Source organism: Monodelphis domestica, chromosome 5, assembly GCF_027887165.1.
Source record: "Monodelphis domestica isolate mMonDom1 chromosome 5, mMonDom1.pri, whole genome shotgun sequence".
NCBI lineage: Eukaryota > Metazoa > Chordata > Mammalia > Didelphimorphia > Didelphidae > Monodelphis > Monodelphis domestica.
In genome coordinates this window covers 271,855,565-271,875,201 of record NC_077231.1, presented here as the reverse complement: position 1 = coordinate 271,875,201, position 19,637 = coordinate 271,855,565, and the positions used below count along the sequence as shown (strand labels likewise).

The window sequence follows — 19,637 nt, the reverse complement described above, 5'->3', positions numbered from 1 at the left end:
TGAAAGGCACAGGATAACTTCATTGACATTTACACCTTTTGCCAGGAAGAGTATCCCAAGTAGATGGGCCTTTTCTCCAATAACTGTCTTGGACCATACTGTTATTTAAATTAACCTCAAATATCCTTTATTACCTGGTTCCATCTTTCTGGCCTTATTATGCATTATTCACTCCCTATGCTCTCAGACCCCACAAAATTGACCTCATCTCTTCATATATGACACAAATTGATGCAATACCCTGGCCTTTTGGCTGGCTACCTCCCCTGCCTAGAATGCATTCTCTCCTCATCTGTTCTTCATGAAATCCTTCTCTCCCTTGAAGGCACAGCTCAACCACCTTCCCCATGATGCCTTTTGTGACCCTTTCAACTTCTAGTGCCTACCCTCTCAAACTACCTTCAATTTGTCATTATGATAATCTATATTTTGTGTATACTTATACATACATGTACTTTTGGTCTCCCTCAAAAGAATGTAAGCTTTTTGAAAATATGAATATTTCATTCTTTGACAAATGAAAGTAAAGTAAACCTCTTATAGGCAAGGATTGTTTCATTCATTCATTCTTTGTACTCCAGTGAGTACAAAGTGAGGTGTAAGTATCTGGGGTTGTACTAGGTGATTCCTAAGGTCTCTTCTAGTTCATATCACTCTACGATGTGGTGATGATGTGATTTAGCCCTGGAATACATGATGCAACTTTTATCATCCTAATTCTGTTTTGTTTAGATTAAATGTAGTCAGCTCACATTGCCTGTGCTTGGAAACAAAAATGGAACAGTGGAAAACAGGATCCTGACAGGAAGTCAATGTGCTTGGTACCAAAAATAACAATTGGAATTTATAGAATACTTTAAGATTTGCAAATCACTTCACAGAATTTATGGTATCTGCTCCTCCCAACAACTTTGAGAAAGGTACTATAGGTATCTTTATCCCCTTTTGACAGATGAGAAAACTGAGTCAGAGAAGTTCATTGATTTGCCTAAGGTAACATAGGTATGACTGCAATCAAAGGTTCTACATTCTAATCCTCCTTCTGCCATTTTCTACTTGTGTGACCTTGGGCAAATGACTTATACTCTCTGGTCCTTATTTTCTCCATCTAAAAAATGAGAGTATTGGACTAAAATGATCTAGGTCAATATCCAGCTCCAATGACCCTATAACAGTGAAGATAAATCTATGGAACAGGTGCCAAAGATAGCATGCAGAGTGTTCTCTGTGGGCACTCAGTCACCCTCCCCTCCCTTCCCCAAGTTTGTTACTAAAAAGCCAGAGAGACTCAGATGGAGCTGCTCTCCTCCCCCTCTCCACCATGCCTGATGACATATTTTCACATTCCCCCACCCTTCCACCTAGCAACCCAATGGGAGTGCACAGGGGATAAGGTGGGAGGCTCACAGGCAGCAGAGCTGGAGGAGAGCAGAGTGCTCAGGCTACTTCCCTTTCTCTATACTCACTGAGACTTCACCCACTCCTCCACCCAGCAGCCCAATGGGAGCACTTTCTCCCTCCCCTGTGTGAGATAATAGGAGGCAGAGCATGCTGCACACTCAGTGAGGTGGGAGGAGAGGCAAGAACAAGGTCTTGGGGGTGGGGGCAGGCACACAGTCTGTTGAGTGGGGTGGGGGCAGGGCCTGGCACCCCATCTCTAAAAGTTTTGCCATCACTACCCTATAACTTACATTATATCACATAGCTAAAACTCTGCAGTGATACTAGGTCCAAATCCCACTGTTTACCCTTACTTAAATCTATGCATTCTTGGTTAAATCTTAGAGCTTCGGTTTTCTCATTTGTAGAATCAGGAGATTGGATTTGATGATCCCTTCTAAACTACATCTATAATCCAAATCTCCCTCCACTGCACTCCTCTGCCTCTACTGAGAAAATCTTTTCCAGTAAGCTTAAGCATGAGCAAGGGGAGGGATGGAAAGAGTTGGAATTAATAAATGCTGAAGGCAGAATTCAAATACAGGACTCTCTGACTCCAAAGCAAATGGTCTTTCCATTTTATCAGGTCGCCTATAGGGTGCAATTCTTATAGTCATTGCAACAAAACAGGAAGTTGGCTTCAAATTGAAATATTTTTCTGGTGAAAAACTGACCAAGAAATTATGGAAAATGCCAAGGAAATTACTTTACAAGATCTTTCCATTTTCTTCCAACTTAAGCCTTTTTTTTGTAAATTACAGGTGAAAAAAATTGGAGGGCATCTCAAATATTTCCCCTTAAAATGAGAAAAATTTAACATGCCTATGGAAAATCTCTCATTCTAATGTGGTCAATGCTAACTGGGTCTCATTCAAAGAATTGATTGATGGTTCAAACTAACTCCATCTTGAGGAAGCAAGCTTTATTATAAGAGAATATAGTAACAGAGTAGCTAGTATAGTAAATAAGTAATTAAGGTAAGATAAGGAGATCAAGAGATTGTGAAGTAAAGGTAGAGAGTGAGAGGAGAGAAAGTAAAAGGTGGGTAGGGGGTTTTCCAGAATACTTTTTTACCTTCATTAGTTACTAACGAAGGGGTCATTTATTCTGGCAATTGTCCTGGTTCTCCAGGGAACTGCTGTCACTTTACCCATGATCCACTTTGGTCTGCTTGGCTTTATTCATGATTCACTCTGTTTGCCCAGTGAGGCAGTGGTAGTAGTATGGAGAGCAAACAACAAGATAAATAGTATGTAAATGGCATCTTAAATATCCTGGGGCAACTTCAGGTCATTTATGCCTGATTCTGTGCAGACTCCAAAGGACCTATGTGAAGAGGAAACTGAACCATCTGTACTTGCTGTCCAGTGACCCCAACCAAGGACCTAGGCTACATCTAAAGATTGATTTGAGGAGTTTTGTCAGAATTGTGAATCTAAGCAACACATATGTCTTACATGAAAGGTGGCCAACTAGTTAATGTTTCCATATTCTTTTGATTGTGTATAGCTACTTGGCAGGGTTTGTGGGACATTTCAGCCCACATCAATTCCACTTACAGCTAGAGGTATCCCCACATGGCAGAGTAGATAGAATACTGGACCTAGAATCAGGAAGACTTAAGTTCACATTTGACCTTTGACCCTAGTTGACCCTGACGCTGGACAAGTCACTTTACCTTTGTCTGCCTCAGTATCATCAACTATAAAATGAAAATAATAATAATAACACCTCCTCATTGAGTTGTGAGTCTGCATAAATGTAGATTTTGAACCTTTGGACTTCATCCCCCAGAAGTCCCTTAGTATTTCCAAAATTCACAATAGCCCAGTTAATTACAATAGCAAACAAACCCACCATCATATTTCATATAAGTTGCTGTATGACATAAAAAACCTATGAACTGATGGATATTTGTCACAATTTTTACAGATGTAGCAAATCCTTCAACCATGGCAAACATATTTTTAAACAAAGTAAAACTTATTTGGGTCTAGAACATCATCAAGAAATCTAGATTGATCTACTGGAAGTAAATTAAAATGAAGAGTTTTGCAGGAGCTCTTTTTTCCAGGTTCTTAATTCATAAAAACACCTTGGCAGGAACATTTCTTGGTTTCTCTGCCTTTAATAGAACATTATTTATAATATAAATATAAAAATATTTTTAAATCATCCATTCAGAAACTACTAGTTACTAAAATTATTTCTGAAGATCCCTTAGAATTACAATTAAATTCTTAGCTTACTAAATTCTCTAAAGGTTGCGTATGGCTTTTGATGAAGTCCATCCATCATCATCTATGTTACAATACAAAAAGGCAACATGTAATCTTCAATGGATCTAATGACAAGGGTTTTAGGCAAGATGTTCATGGGCTTATACAGTGATATTTTGTTCTTCAGCAGAGGTAAAGGTACAAATTAAAGATCAATATAAGCAAAACATAGTAGCTTAAAATGATTCAGTATTACAGAAAGGTATTAACTAGATTAAAACAGATAAACTTTTAAAAAATTTAAACCTTAAAGCAATCAGTAAATACAATAATTGTAAAAATAGACTCAAATTCAGGACTCCAATCCCCAGAATCCTTTGCTCCACTTCCCCAGAGTGCTTTGTAATCACACTGAATTCTCGCCTGGGCGAGAACACAAATGATTATTTAAAGGAGTTCTCCTCCTACTGAGGGGTCTTTTTTTTTTTTGGACTTCCATTTTGGAGCAGACGTGGCTCTTCCATGATGTGAGATTATCTTGTCTAGGCCTCTAGGCACGTGTTTCTTATCCTGTATTTTCTTTAATCCTTAATCTTTAATAAACCTCATAAAAATATAATACTCCTTGCAGAGAGAAACTAATTTCTACCTGCCTCCGTCTCCCCTAAATTTTAATTGTTACAGTTGGTGACCTAATGGGAGAAAAGACTCTCAATCTTCTGATTCTTTTCTGATCTTAAGTTCAGCTTTTAATAGCTAGTGCCTAGAAAATTTTTTGATCCACGTTTCTCTGGCCCAGGTTTTTTTTTCCCCTTGCAAAGCTGCTGCTCATTCCAGCCATTAGATAGCTCACAGGCTCGCTCAGACCTGTTGCATTTGCCGCCCACCCCACCCGGCTCAGCCACTTCTGCCTGCCTGCCGCCACCGCCATCTGCTTCGGACAGCCCCTGCTCCAGGCTCCAGACCTGTTAGCAGATTGCAGCTCACCTGCCCACCCCGGCTGCCTGCTCTGGCTCCCGGCCCTGCTTGCCTGCGTTCCTGTTGTTCCTGGCCTACCCTGGTGCACCGGATCCTTGTTCAACCCAGATCCTTGGAGCAGATCGCTCAGGACTCATTTCTACCAGCTGGTAACTATTGGCCACGTGGGTGGATGGTAGCAGGGGAGAGAGAAAAGGGAGGAGAGCAAACAGACTTTTTCAAGGAACTTAAAAGCAATGGCTATTTTACAAGGATGTCTTTTACTTGCATTGATCCTTTTATTGACTTCACCTGCATTCCTTTTCGCTGATTTTGGGGAAAAAACTCTGCTTAGCAGCAAACTGAGAGCCAGGCCTAAAGACATGCGGTCCTGGGATAGAATCTGGCCTCAGATACTCCCCAGCTGTGGGGCGCTGGATGGGTCCCTTAACCCCCATTGCCTAGCCCTTACCACTCTGCCTTCGGACAATAGACATTTAAATGGATAATTAATAATTTAAAAAAACACCTAAGGAACTTTAAAGACTGGAGCTTATAAATTTTAAGGCATTTCAGACTCCAATGGTTTATACAAATCTCTGTATTTCTGGACACGTCATCCGCATGGACCCACAGTGAATACCAAGACAGGTATTCTACGGTGAACTGTCAGCTGGACTCAGGAAACAAGGCCGGCCAAAGAGAAGATTCAAGGATCAGCTAAAGTCCAACATGAAGTGGGCTGGCATGACACCAAAGCAACTAGAACTCTGCCTCTGACAGAAGCAGCTGGCGAGCCCACATTCACCATGCCGCCGCCACCTTTGAAGATGAGCGACGTCGACATCTTGCTGCTGCGCGTAAACGCCGACACCAGGCCACAACCGCACCTCCCGTAACAACTGGCGTCCCAGGCCCCATGTGCCACAAGCTCTGCGCCTCAGTCTTTGGACTTCAAAGTCATATGAGGGTACACCGTAGATGAAACTGCACAAAGACAATAGTCATTCTCAGTCACCGAGAGACTACCACTATACTATACTATACTGTATTTCTAAGGTTTAACTTTGTGATTTTAAATTCCAATATTATTCTGTTATACTGTTCATTTAATGTACTGAGTTTTAAAATTCTGTTGCTTTTCCCCTATAACCATATATTGAAAAAATATTATTGAATAAGCCCATATAAAAAAAACAACAGCTTTTTTCTATTTTTGCCTTTGTAAATTGTCACATAGAGGATAGATGGACTTCATCAGAACTGGTTACAATTGCTATAACAACCTTTGGAAAATTTAATGTGCTAAATATCTCAAATGATTTTAAGGGTTTTTTAAATATAATTTTTGTAATTTTTTTAACAATCTCTGGTCATTTTTGCCTGCCCCTACCACAAGGTAAGGCCAATTCTAGCTGAAGTGAAATACAATTATAACCCCCAACCTTCCAGCATTTCTAAATATGTGAATGGAAGTTGGGGCAGTTAATCTCAGGGCATTTGTACCCCTAAATAAGCCTCCAAAAAGGAGCACCCCTTTATTTATACTCTTCAGCTCCCTACTTCCAACAGAATGATATATAGATTTCTTGATTATGTTCTTAACCCAAGATGGGTTTTACTTTGTTTAAAAATATGTTTATTCAACAAGGTTGAAAGATTGCTATGATTGTAAAAACTTGTGACAAATATCCATCAATTCATAGGTTTTAAAAAATGCCATACAGTAACTTATGTGAAATATGATAGTGTATTTGTTTGCTATTGTAATTAATTGGGCTATTGAGAATTTTGGGGATATTGATAACTACATATTTGTACTACTGTTCAATTCATTTGCCTTCTACTCACAGTGGAGCATGGCTAGACATGAAGAGGAAATGGACCTCATTTTTAGTGAGAAAGCCTTGCATTTTATATTTTCTTAGCTGACACAGAGTGTCAATGATTATAAGCTATATTTTTGAATTTTTAAAGCTCTTTTATTATATTTTTCTCGCATGTGCAATATACTTTTTCAGTTTTTTTCCTCTCCTTTTTATATTGGAAGCACATGTCATTTTTCTTTAGATTTTCTTTAACCTTCTGATTTTTCAGTAATATAAGTTTAAAATGCATTTGTCAATGCATGCCCCAAAAGCTAGAAGACTATAAAAACGATACCAGTAATTATTTAAAAAAATATGGGACTTTGCTTAATGATTCTGTCTGATTCCAGGACAAGATATACACACAAGAGCCATTGCACAGGGCCAAAGAAAAGCCAATCCAGGATGGATTGATGCACTTCTAGGCCAATACAAAGGTCTTGACCTAGTGTGAAGACTCGAGGTTACTGTGTTTAGTATTGCTAGACATAGGCTTTCCTTGTGTCCACACTCACTCTGAAAATACTCACAGACGAGTATCCCCAAAACCTTGGCTCCTATAATCTGGTCCCCTTTTCTGCCTTTCATAGTGTGGTAACTTTCTGTAGTCCTGGCTATTGACTGGGTAAATGCACCATTGCTTAGATCATTTCGATTGGGCCCTGATTGAAGGACCTGTTGTAGATTTATTTTTCTTTTACTTGGAATTTTTACACATAAGACTTCGATAGTCTATATTTCATCCAGAAATTTTTCTTTTCTTTTGGATTTTTCTGATGTTTTTGTTAATTTCTCTTCCCAATTGATTCATGTACCTCATAACTCAGTCATGCATCCCTAAGTGATCCTGTATTTGTCAATCACCCTCTTAATGGGGGAATGTAAAAAAATATCATTATTTAAATTGCAAAGTTTAAATTCCTATTGAGAAGAATTTAGGTAAAGAAAGATGCTACCTCTCTGAATCCAGAACTGAACTGTTGGAGAAGACACTGTGAAGAAGCCTCCAGACCACAAGCTGCACAAAATTGAACTTTGGGTGTGGTTGATTGAACATTTATTTGTATGTATACTTTCATGCCAAAGGGGACTGCCCCCTAACTGGCTTTTTGGCAATGCGTCCAACAATTATTGGTTTTGTTTTTTTTTATCTTATCCTCAAATTACTGTAATGCTTAAGTTGATTATGTTTTCATGATCCTTTTTGGGGAAACTTCTCTCCCCAATAACAATCAAATGGGGAAATGTAAAAATAGACTCAGATTCAGGACTCCAATCCCCAGAATCCTTTACTCCACTTCCCCAGAGTGCTTTGTAATCACACTGAATTCTTGCCTGGGCGAGAACACAAATGATTATTTAAAGGAGTTCTCCACCTACTGAGGGGTCTTTTTTTTTTTTTGGACTTCCGTTTTGGAGCAGACGCAGCTCTTGCATGATGTGAGATTATCTTGTCTAGGCCTCTCTGGCCTAGGCACGTGTTTCTTATCCTGTATTTTCTTTAATCTTTAATCTTTAATAAACCTCATAAAAATATAATACTCCTTGCAGAGAGAAACTAATTTCTACCTGCCTCAGTCTCCCCTAAACTTTAATTGTTACATAATATAAACCAATGAGAAGGTGCAGACAGGCAGTGTGGTCAGAATCCTTTTCACCAATCCCAATAGACTTGTTCACTATTATAGGAAGAGAATAAACTCAAAATAGTTAGTAAGAAACTTTCAGATCTCTTTTAAAGTTTCCTTCCCCTCCCCCCATATTTATTATCCATTTAGATTTCAATTGTCAGAGGTCTGAATTTCCTCATAAAAGCACAGGGCAGAATCTCCACTCTGCATGTTGAAAGCAGTTAGGACTTTTAGAACTTTGTCAAAATATTTCAGGTTAGTGTGTAGTTTAAGCAGCCTAGCTTGTGGCATATTCTTTAGGAGAAGGAAATCTCCAATGAAAATTAAAAGTCCCAGGATAAGAATTAAGCAGATCCAAACTGCACATTTTAGCTCTCCCAACTCAAACTGTTGTTTCAGAGTTTCAAGCAAGCTTTGCAAAAGCATTTTTCCTGAAAGACCCTGAATGGGGTTGATTACAGAGTAAACAGAAAGAAGCAAAACTTCAAGGGAAAACAATAGCATATTTGCATATGAGAGAAAAAATACTTCTCCTTGGTGTTTTGTGTCAAGAGGAAGAAGGGAAAAAAACAGGCTTATTCCTTAAAACTGACTTTAAATCTACTGATTTGGAACTAACTACCCTCCCTGTGAGGGTAACAGCCTTCTAAACTAGATGTCCAGAAACAGCTTTTAAAAAATCTGCTTAAAAATTAGAAGGTGTGGGGTTCTTTTCTCCATGCTGAAAAATGGCTAAGGCAAACTAGAAACACGCACGTGGAGTGTGGAAAAGGATTGGGGTGGAAAGATTTTTATACATCACCCTCTGTGGAAAAAAATGGCTGAGATTGGTAGGTTCTTGTGGCGGGTCTGTTCTTGGCAAGAGGAGGCTCCAAGCTAGGTGGAGAGTGGAATACTGAGGAATGCTGGTCAAGTAGATGGACAGGAGAAACAGCAGGCAGTAGCAGGTGGCAGGGTGGAGCAGAAGTGCAGGCACACCCCACCACTGGACCCTCAGGTGGGCAGCTACCAGCAAATTTACTATCTTTACTGTAAGACTATCTGCTCAAAAATTTTTGAGAATTCATAATCCCTTCATGGTTGCCAAAATGTGGGTTTTAAAATTAATAATAACTAAATATTATATTTTATAAAGTTTTATTAATAATAACTAAAGCAAAAGAACTACCTGACTTCAGCCCAGTTACAGGTCCAAAAGAGGAAGAGGGAGGAGTTACAGCCACTTAAATACAATCATGTAAAATGTGGGGATGAAGGAAAATTGAATTTTGGGAAATACTAAGGGGGCATACCCAAAAAGCTTTAGACTATAAAAATGATGCCATTGATTGTTTAAAAGAATTATGGGACTTTGCTTCATGATTCTGTCTGATTCCAGAAGAAGGGAATATACAAAAGAGTCACTATACAGTGCTAAAGAAACACAGAGCACCCACATAGTGCCTATGCAGCACAAGGTCAAGGAGACCAGATCCCAGTAGGATTGATGCACTTTTGAGTCAAAAGAAGAGGACTTGAACTTGTTTGGGGTTTGAGGTTGCAGCTGTTTTGACATATGTCAGAGGCTGGACTTCCTCTGAGCCACATTCTATCAAGCACTTACTTTTTGCTGCCATCCTGGCTCCCCTTTGCTGCTGAAATCTAGTCCCTTTAATGTCTTTCATAGTGTGGCAAACTTTCTATAGTCCTGGCTACTGATTGGGTAGTGCATAATTTCTTAAAATCATTTAAATTGGTCTCTGATTCAAGGACCTGTTATAGATTTGTTTTTTTCTTTACTTAGATTTTTTTTTAGACATAAGATTTTTACATTTTGTATTTCATTCACAAGTTATTTTTCTATTTTATTTGGATTTTTATGTTTTTTATTTTCTTTTGCAAATTGATTCATATACCTCATAACTCAGCCATGCAGCACTGAGTGATCCCTGTGTTTGTTATTATTCACCTCAGGGGAGCCAAATTATTGTTGTGAACTTTGATTTAAATTTGAGCAATTTTAGGATAAGAAACTTGCTACCTCCCAGAATCCAGAATGCGCCTTGAGGATAGATGCCTGCAGAGTAAACATGCTGCACCAGAAGATCCAGAGTGAACTTTGGGGTGTGAATTGAACTATGGGGGGTTGAAATGCCTTTGTTTTGCTCTTATGCCAAAGGGGACTGTCCCCAAATTGACTTTTTGTCAACATAGAAATTATTGGTTTTGTTCTCTTTTCCTTTTATCCACAAATTATTGCAATTTTTAAAGTTGATTATGTTTTCATGATCCTTTTGGGGAAACTGGTTTCCCAATAGGATCACCGTATATGTATAAATATATATGTATATGTATGTATAAATGGGGATTTATATGTATATATGGATATATATGGATATGTATAAATGGAGATTTTTGAGCCCTTGGACTATATCCCTGAGACTTCCCTTAGTATTTCCCAAAATTCCATTTTCTGGGTCCCCACATTTTGTGTGATTGTATTTAAGTGGCTGTAACTCCTCCTTCTTCCTCTTTTGGACCTGCAACCAGGCTGACGTCAGGCAGTTCTTTTGCTTTAGTTATTATTAATAAAACTTTATAAAAGATAATATTTAGTTATTGATTATTAATTTTAAAACCCACAAGTCTCAAATGAGATAATACTTGTAAAACTTTTAGCACAGACCTGGCACATCGTAGGTATTAGGCAAATAATTCCCTTCAAGCCTTGACCATAAACGGTGCCTGGGAGTCAGAGACCTATGTTCTAAAACTAACTGTGCCATTGACTGGGAATGTAGCGTTAGGCATTTCCTTCAAAACATTTAACCCTTAATATCCTTATGTCCCATGTAATGATTTGCATCACTTTTTCCTAATGTCTCAGGGATTTAATCTCTTTTGATATAATTGAGCCAAGCAAGGCAAAAGAGCAAAATGGAAATATCATTGACTCTTTAGTCAGACAGAGAACATGAAGGCAAATCCTGCCTTGGAAACTATTTGTATGAACCTAAGGCAAATCTCTTAATGTCCCTGAGTCTCAGTTTTCCCATCTGTAAAATGAAGAGGTCTGATTAAATGATCTAAAAGGTCTTGCAGCTCTATGCTAATGACCCCATGATCCTACAGTTGCTTCCATCTTTGAATTGCATAATTACAAATCATTTTTACATCTCTTTAAGGCAGGACTTCTTTATCTTTTTTGTGGGTACTAGCCACTTTTGGTAATATCTGCTGAAGCCTAGGGGTCCTTTCTTAAAGAATGCTTTTAAATGTAAAAAATAAAATACGTAGAATAAGGAAAAACATTTGTATTTAAAAATAATTAACAAAATAGTAAGACCACAGACACAGACACACAGGACCAGTCACAAAACCTAGGTTATGAACCTCAGCTTTAAGACTTACAGCCCACTTTATATGATTTCATCTGAACTTCACAGATAGTATTCCCATTTTATAAATGGCTGGTAGTATCTCAGAATGGTGAAATAAGTTGCTTATGGTCACAAAGCTAGTAGGCTCCAGAGGCAGGTATTATAATCTAGGTTCTTCATGGTCTTCAAGACCAGCACTTTCCATTTCATAGCTCTGACTCTTATCAGTAAGATAGGCAAGGATACTGTGTATTAATGAGAAGCACCTGGGAACAACATTGAGTTTTCAGTTAGTAGGTGTTAAGTTTATTATGATTTTGACTGAATAGATTTAATTGGTGGTCACCAGGGATTTAATTTCTAAATCTGAAAATGAATTACTCACGTAAATGGAATTAATGGTAGTTTATTTTTACAATAGAGGGAAGACATTGAGGAAGAGAGAAAAGGGGAGAGAGAGAGCCAAGTAGAAATTCTAAGCCCCAGCCAGGGGAAAAGAGTCTCAAGACAATGGGCCTTTCTCAGAGGTTCACAACACCAGAAAGGGCAAGGAAACTAAATCAGCCTTTACACTCACCACAGTGGCTGTCTAAAAAGAAAGCAGTCTGAGGCTTCCTGCTCAAGCTCCTCCAGGGGTCCAGTTCCACAGCCAAGTGTCTTCACTCCAAATCTGAGTGTCTGCCTTCCAGTTTCTCCTCAAGTGTCTGTCTACCAGGCTTTCCTCCAAGTGACTCTTCTTCATTCTTGATTTATTCTTGTGTGCCTCTCTTTCCTCTATTTAAAGACCTTTTTCTCTTGTGTCACTTCTCCTAAATTTTAATGTCTACCAATCACAGCTGATGCTCCTCTCCAGGACTGCCCACACATGGGTCACAGACCTCCCATTCAATGCATGAAATGGGTGTTCACATCTTTTTGTGGTTAGTTCCCACCTTTTTGTAGTTAGTTCACACCTTCTTGTGGTTAAAATGGGTAAATCTACTTTAAATACTAAGTTAACACTTTGGGGGATTAAAATATAGAAATAGACTGGGGATTACAATTTTATCATCACAATAAAGGAAGAGCTAAGTACCTTCATTGTTACAATCAGGAGACAGTCGAATCCTATCTTCACACAAGTAAATTGATTTTCAGATATATGTCATACTCCTTGGATAGTCAAATTGATAATAAGTATAAATCCCCTAAGCTTGTGGGTTCCTAAAAAACAGTATTTTATTTTTCCTCTGTTATATGTAAAAACATTTTAACATTCATTATATTCAAAATTCTCTCCCTCCTTTTTACATTCCATCCCCTTCTTCCTCTTTCCCTGTCCTTCTCCCTCCTTGAGACAGTAAGCAATCTGAGATCGAATTTACATGTGCAATCATAAAAAACATTTTTCCCATATTAGTCATTTTGTGGAAGACCTCAAATTTTTAAAAGGAGAAAAAAGAATATGAAATATAGTATGTTTCAGTCTGCCTTCAAACTCTACAACTTCTTTCTCAGAGGGCAGGTGGCATTTTTCATCACGAATCTCCAAGATGGTCATAGATCATTGCTTTGCTGAGTATAATTAGGTCATTGACAATTGTTCCTCAAGAAATATTGCTGTTACTGCGTTCAATGTTCCTCTGGTTATGCTCGCTTCACTCTGTATCAGTTTATGTAAGTCTTTCCAGATTTTTCTAAAATCACCCTACTAGTCATTTCTTATAGCATAATAGTATTCCATCGCTATTCTACAAATGATGAACAATCCCTCAGTTTCCATTTTTAATTACCACAAAAGGAGCTATAATAAATATTTTTGTACAAAGAGATTCTCCCCCCCTTTTCTAATCTCTTTGAAAAACAGACTTAATAATGGTATTGATGGATCAAAGATATAGTTTTAGAGACCTTTGAACATAGTTACAAATTGCTTTCCAGAATGGTTAGATCTCAACTTAACCAGCAGTGTATTACTGCCCTAAGTTTCCCACATAGCCACCAACATTTACCATTTTCCATTTCTCTCATGTTAACCAATCTGATAGGTAAGAGATGGCACCTGAGTTGTTTTTAATTTGCATTTCTCTAATCAAGAATGATTTAGAACATTTTTTTTCATATGACTATAGATGGCCTTGATTTCTTCATCTGAAAACTGTCTGTTCCTTTGACCTTATCAACTGGAGAATTACTTCTCTTTTTATAAATTTGACAGTCACATATTTGAGAAGGTAGTCCTTTATCAAAGATACTTGCTGAAAAAATTTTTCTCCCAACTTTCTGCTTTCCTTTCAGACTTGGCTATATTTGTTTTCTTTGTACAAAGATTTTTTAATTAAATATAAGCAAAATTATCCATTTTATATTTTATAATGCTCTCTATCTCGTTTGGTCTTAAATTCTTTCCTTATCCATAGATCAGACAGGTAGACTATTCTATGCTCCTTTAACTTGTATTACCCTTTATATTTAGATCATATACCCATGTGGACCTTATCTTGGTATACCATGTTAGATATTGGTTTATTACAAGTCTCTGCCATACCATTTTCCAATTCTCCTTACAGTTGTTTTTTGTTTGTTTGTTTGTTTGTTTTGCCAAATAGTGAATTTTTGTTCCAAAAGGTTAGATTTTTTTTTAATTTATCAAACACTAATTTACTATGGTCATTTGTTACTAGGTTTTATGTACTTAATCCATTCCACTGATATATCACTCTGTTTCTTTTTTTTTTTTTTTTTAAATTTTAATATTATTTTATTTGGTCGTTTTCATACATTATTCACTGGAAACAAAGATCGTTTTCTTTTCCTCCCCTCTCCCCCCCCCCCCCCGCCTTTCCCTCTCCCATAGCCGACGCATGATTCCACTGGTTATCACATGTGTTCTTGACTCGAACCCATTTCCCTGTTGTTGGAGTTTGCATTATAGTGTTCATTTAGAGTCTCTCCTCAGTCTTATCTCCTCCAACCCTGTGGTCAAGCAGTTGCTTTTCAGCGGTGTTTTTACTCCCACAGTTTATCCTCTGCTTGTGGGTAGTATTTTTTTTTAGATCCCTGCAGATTGTTCAGGGAAATTGCATTGATACTTATGGAGAAGTCCATCACCTTCGATTGTACCACAATGTATCAGTCTCTGTGTATAATGTTTTCCTGGTTCTGCTCCTTTCGCTCTGCATCACTTCCTGGAGGTTGTTCCAGTTCACATGGAATTCCTCCACTTTATTATTCCTTTTAGCACAATAGTATTCCATCACCAACATATACCACAATTTGTTCAGCCATTCCCCAATTGAAGGGCATCCCCTCATTTTCCAATTTTTGGCCACCACAAAGAGCGCAGCTATGAATATTTTTGTACAAGTCTTTTTGTCCATTATCTCTTTGGGGTACAAGCCCAGCAGTGCTATGGCTGGATCAAAGGGCAGACAGTCTTTTATCGCCCTTTGGGCATAGTTCCAAATTGCCCTCCAGAATGGTTGGATCAATTCACAACTCCACCAGCAATGAATTAATGTCCCCACTTTGCCACATCCCCTCCAGCATTCATTACTTTGCATAGCTGTCATGTTAGCCAATCTGCTAGGTGTGAGATGATACCTCAGAGTTGTTTTGATTTGCATCTCTCTGATTATAAGAGATGTAGAGCACTTTTTCATGTGCTTATTAATAGTTTTGATTTCTTTGGCTGAGAATTGCCTGTTCATGTCCCTTGCCCATTTGTCAATTGGAGAATGGCTTGATTTTTTGTACAATTGATTTAGTTCTTTATAAATTTTAGTAATTAAACCCTTGTCAGAGGTTTTTATGAAGATTGTTTCCCAATTTGTTGCTACCCTTCTGATTTTGGTTACATTGGTTTTGTTTGTACAAAAACTTTTTAATTTGATGTAATCCAGATTATTTATTTTGCATTTTGTAATTCTTTCTAATTCTTGCTTGGTTTTGAAGTATTTCCCTTCCCAAAGGTCTGACATGTATACTATTCTGTGTTCGCCTAATTTTCTTATAGTTTCCTTCTTTATGTTCAAGTCATTCATCCATTTTGAATTTATCTTGGTGTAGGGTGTGAGGTGTTGATCTAAGCCTAATCTTTCCCACACTGTCCTCCAATTTTCCCAACAGTTTTTATGAAATAGTGGATTTTTGTCCCAAAAGCTGGGATCTTTGGGTTTGTCATATACTGTCTTGCTGAGGTTGCTTGCCCCCAGTCTATTCCACTGATCCTCCTTTCTGTCTCTTAGCCAGTACCAAATTGTTTTGATGACCGCTGCTTTATAATATAGTCTGAGATCTGGGACTGCAAGACCCCCTTCCTTTGTATTTTTTTTCATTAATTCCCTGGGTATCCTTGATCTTTTGTTCTTCCAAATGAACTTTGTTATGTTTTTTTCTAAATCAGTAAAAAAAATTTTTGGGAGTTCCATGGGTATGGCACTAAATAGATAGATGAGTTTGGGTAGGATGGTCATTTTTATTATATTGGCTCGTCCTACCCATGAGCAGTTAATGTTCTTCCAATTGTTCAAGTCTAGTTTTAGTTGTATCACTCTGTTTCTTAATCAGTACCAGATTGTTTTGATAATTGCTGCTTTGTAAAACAGTTCAAGTTCTGGTTCTCCTAGGCTACCTTCCTTAATATATTTTTTTCATTGATTCACTTGATATTCTTGACCTTTTGTTCTTCCAAGTGAATTTTGTTATTACTTTTTCTAGCTCTATAAAATAATTTTGGGCACTTTTATTGGTATGAATAAGTAGATTAGTTTGGGTAAAATTCTTATTTTTGTTATATTTGTTCAGCCTACCCATGAGCGATGAATATTTTTGAAGTTATTTAAATAACTTTATTTACATGAAAAGTGTAATTAAGTTCATATAGTTCTTGGGTTTGTTTTGGCAGGTAGACTCTTAAGAGTTTTATATTATTTACTGTTAATTTAAATGGAAATTCTTTTTCTGTCTCCTGCTGCTGAGCTTTGTGGGTAAAAATAGAAATGCTGATGATTTATGTGGGTTTATTCTGTATCCTGCAAATATTCAAAAGTTCTTAGTTATTTCAACCAATTTTTGGTTGCTTCTTTAGGATTCTCTGAGTATACCATTGTATCAAATGCAAAGAGTAATAATTTTGTTTCTTCATTGCCTAGTCTAATTCCTTCAATTTTTTTCTTTTCTTTATGTTATACCTAGCATTTTTAGTATAATATTGAATAATCCTTTCTTTACTCCTGATCTTGTTGGGAATTGTAATAAATAAAAATTAATCTTAGAGACTTTATTTAAATTAATAGGTATTTATTAGTAAACAGAAAGAAAAAGAAAGAAAACTATATTATATATAAAAGCCTAATTCTCCAATGTCTCCATTGAGTTGCTTCTAGTTCATCAGGTCCTAGATTTCCCACGGGGATGGTCCAGTCAACCACATGATTGGGCCAGACAAATTGAGGCCAGGCAAGGAGCATTCTCAAGTTCAGGAAGGAACTGGACCCCCAAACTGAGTCCCCAATTTCCAAGCCCTGATGCACCAATTACCAGATGAGAGAGCTCCTTTCACAAGCCAAAAAATGGCAGAGAGATCTAATTCCAGCTTGTCTTGACTCTTATATCTTGCCCATGAGAGTACCCCTACTTGTTTTTTATTGGACAGCCACCACCAGGTCAGAGGCCACATAGGGAGGCTTCCTCTTGCCCATTCTGGAAATCAGAAATTTCACTGTCACCCTTCATATTACTGTAATGCACATGTGCCAACTCTAAGTTATATTTTTATGTTAATTTCACACGAAGGCTTCTAGCTTGCCTACATTAGAGATAATTCTTGCTAATGGTTTTAGAAAGATAAAATTTATTATTTTAAGAAAAGCTTTATTCCTATGGTCACTAGTGTTTTTAATAGGAATGAGAATTGTATTTATTCAAAAGCTTTTTCTGTTTCTATTGAGATAATCATATGATCCCTGTTTAGTCTGTTATTTACATAGTCAGTTATACTGATAGTTTTCCTGATATTGAACCATCCTTGCATTCTTGGTATAAAACCCACATGATCATAATATCCCATTGTAGTTCATTTGCAACCACATCTTCTCTGTATATTCCTTCTAATTGCCCTAATATTGATAAAGTTCTTAAGAATTACAAGTGTTATCTTTTTGTGTAACATTATACACAATCCAACCTTATTGAAGACCTTACAATTTCTCTTTCCTATTTACCCTCTTGTGCTTCTCTTGAATCTTCTGTTTGATTGTCAAATTTTCTATGCAGTTCTGGTCTTTCCATTAGGAATGTTTGAAAGTTCTCAATTTCATTAAATATCTTCTTTTGTCCCTGAAGAGTTATAATCATTTTTTTTTCTAGGTATATAATTATTTGTTATAATCTTATCTCTTTTATTTTTCAGAATATCATATTCTAGACCCTCCAATCTTTAATGATAGAAGCACCTAAATTTTGTGTGATCCTGACTCTGGCTCCATGACATTTGAATTGTTTCTTTTTGGCTACTTGTAGTATTTCTCCTTAACCTAGGAGCTCTGGAATTTGTCTGTACCATTCCTTGGATTTTTCATTTGAGGGTCCCTTTTTGGAATCTTTGGATTTGTATATTCTTTCAATTTCTATTTTACTCTCTGATTCTAGATTATTAGGGCAGATTTCCTTGATAATTTCTTAAAATATGATATGCAGATTCTTTTTTTGATTATCACTTTCAGGTAGTCCAACAATTCTTAAATTTCTCCTCAGTCTATTTTCCAGATCAGTTGTTTTTCCAATGAGAAATGTCATATTTTCCTCTTTTTTAAATTTTTTAAATTTTAATTGTTTCTTGATGCTTCATGGAGTCATTAGCTTCCATTTTTCCAATTCCAATATTTAATTAATCATTTTCTTCAATGACCATCTGTACTTCTGTCTCCATTTGACCAGTTCTATGTTTCCTTTGGTGAATTTTAAAATTTATCTTTACAATTTTTTGTGCTTCCTTTACCAAGATATTGACTCTTATTTCATGATTTTTTTGGTATTATTCTCATTTCTTTTTCCAATTTTTCTTCCAACTCTGGTTTTTAGAACACTTAGGAGACAGATCCTAGATGGCAGCTTAGGAGCATCTAAGGCCATAAACTCTCTGACAGTCCTTCAAAAACCAATATTTATATCACACTTCAAAGAACAGAGTAATCCAAATCCAACAACAAGAAGTCACAAGACTCTCCTACTAAAACAACTTGAAAGGTAAGCACAGTCTGTCTATTTTCATGGGGCAACAGAGAGCCACCCAATGCTGAGACCTGCAATAAGACCAGCCCCCTGGCAGAGACTGCAGTAGTGAGGGTTCAACTCTGACCCACCACATGTGGCCCAGGGCTCGCATAATGGATGGCAGGGAAGAACTTGGGGGGCCTTCAGGTGGGACACCCTCCCCCACCCATCACTCTGAGACCAAGCTTTCTATGTGAGACCTGTACTAGACACCCTCTGTTGGACCTCAGGGCAGAACAGTTCAAACACTCTGGCTCAGTAAATCAACAGAGGGGCAAGTCTTTATATAGTCTATAGGGTGGAAAAAGAAAAAATAAATAAAATGAGTGAACAAAAGGCTGGGAAAGCTACAATTGAAAGCATCTATGAGGGTAAGAATCAAAGAACAGAACCAGTGGATGAGGATGAGATCCAGGAAGCACCAAGCATAGCCCCAATTCTGATTTTTAAAGTCCTTTTTTATCTCTTCTACTGTTCTTTTTGGGCTTCACTCCAATTCATGTTTTTCTTTATGATTTTACTTATAGCCTTTTGGACATTGTTCTTTTCTAGCTTTGCACCATGAGCCTCTCTGACCCCCCCAAAACTTTATAATTGGGATTTTTTTTGCTCATTTTTGTCAGTTTATTATGTAGCTTTTCACTGTATATTAAAATCGATCACTGTTCCTTGGTTGGAGAAGTCACTGTCCCAAGCTTCTTCTTATGAGGCTCAGAATTTTGCCTTTAGCTTGTGGGAAACTGGGGTCTGGCTTCTGGCCTCTGGTGGGTGGGCTTACTGTGGAATTGCATAGTAGGGGTACTGGATGCATGCTTGCTTGCACAATGGGAGAACCTCACTGCTGGGTTGCACCAGTTGGGGGTTTCTCACTGCTTGCTTATTAAGTATAGGTGCTTCAGCTCCTAAATT

General features: G+C 37.4%; 1 protein-coding gene across 4 annotated transcripts in view; it reads left to right on the top strand.

Moving 5' to 3' along the window:
- OLAH (oleoyl-ACP hydrolase) overlaps positions 1-19,637 on the top strand; it is an 88,307-nt gene that overhangs the window by 11,382 nt on the left and 57,288 nt on the right. For all 4 annotated transcript variants that reach the window (XM_056800161.1, XM_007504935.3, XM_007504933.3 and 1 more), the window contains exon 2: positions 18,537-18,701. The gene's annotated coding sequence lies outside the window, so the exon portion shown is untranslated. The remainder of the gene's footprint in view (positions 1-18,536; positions 18,702-19,637) is intronic.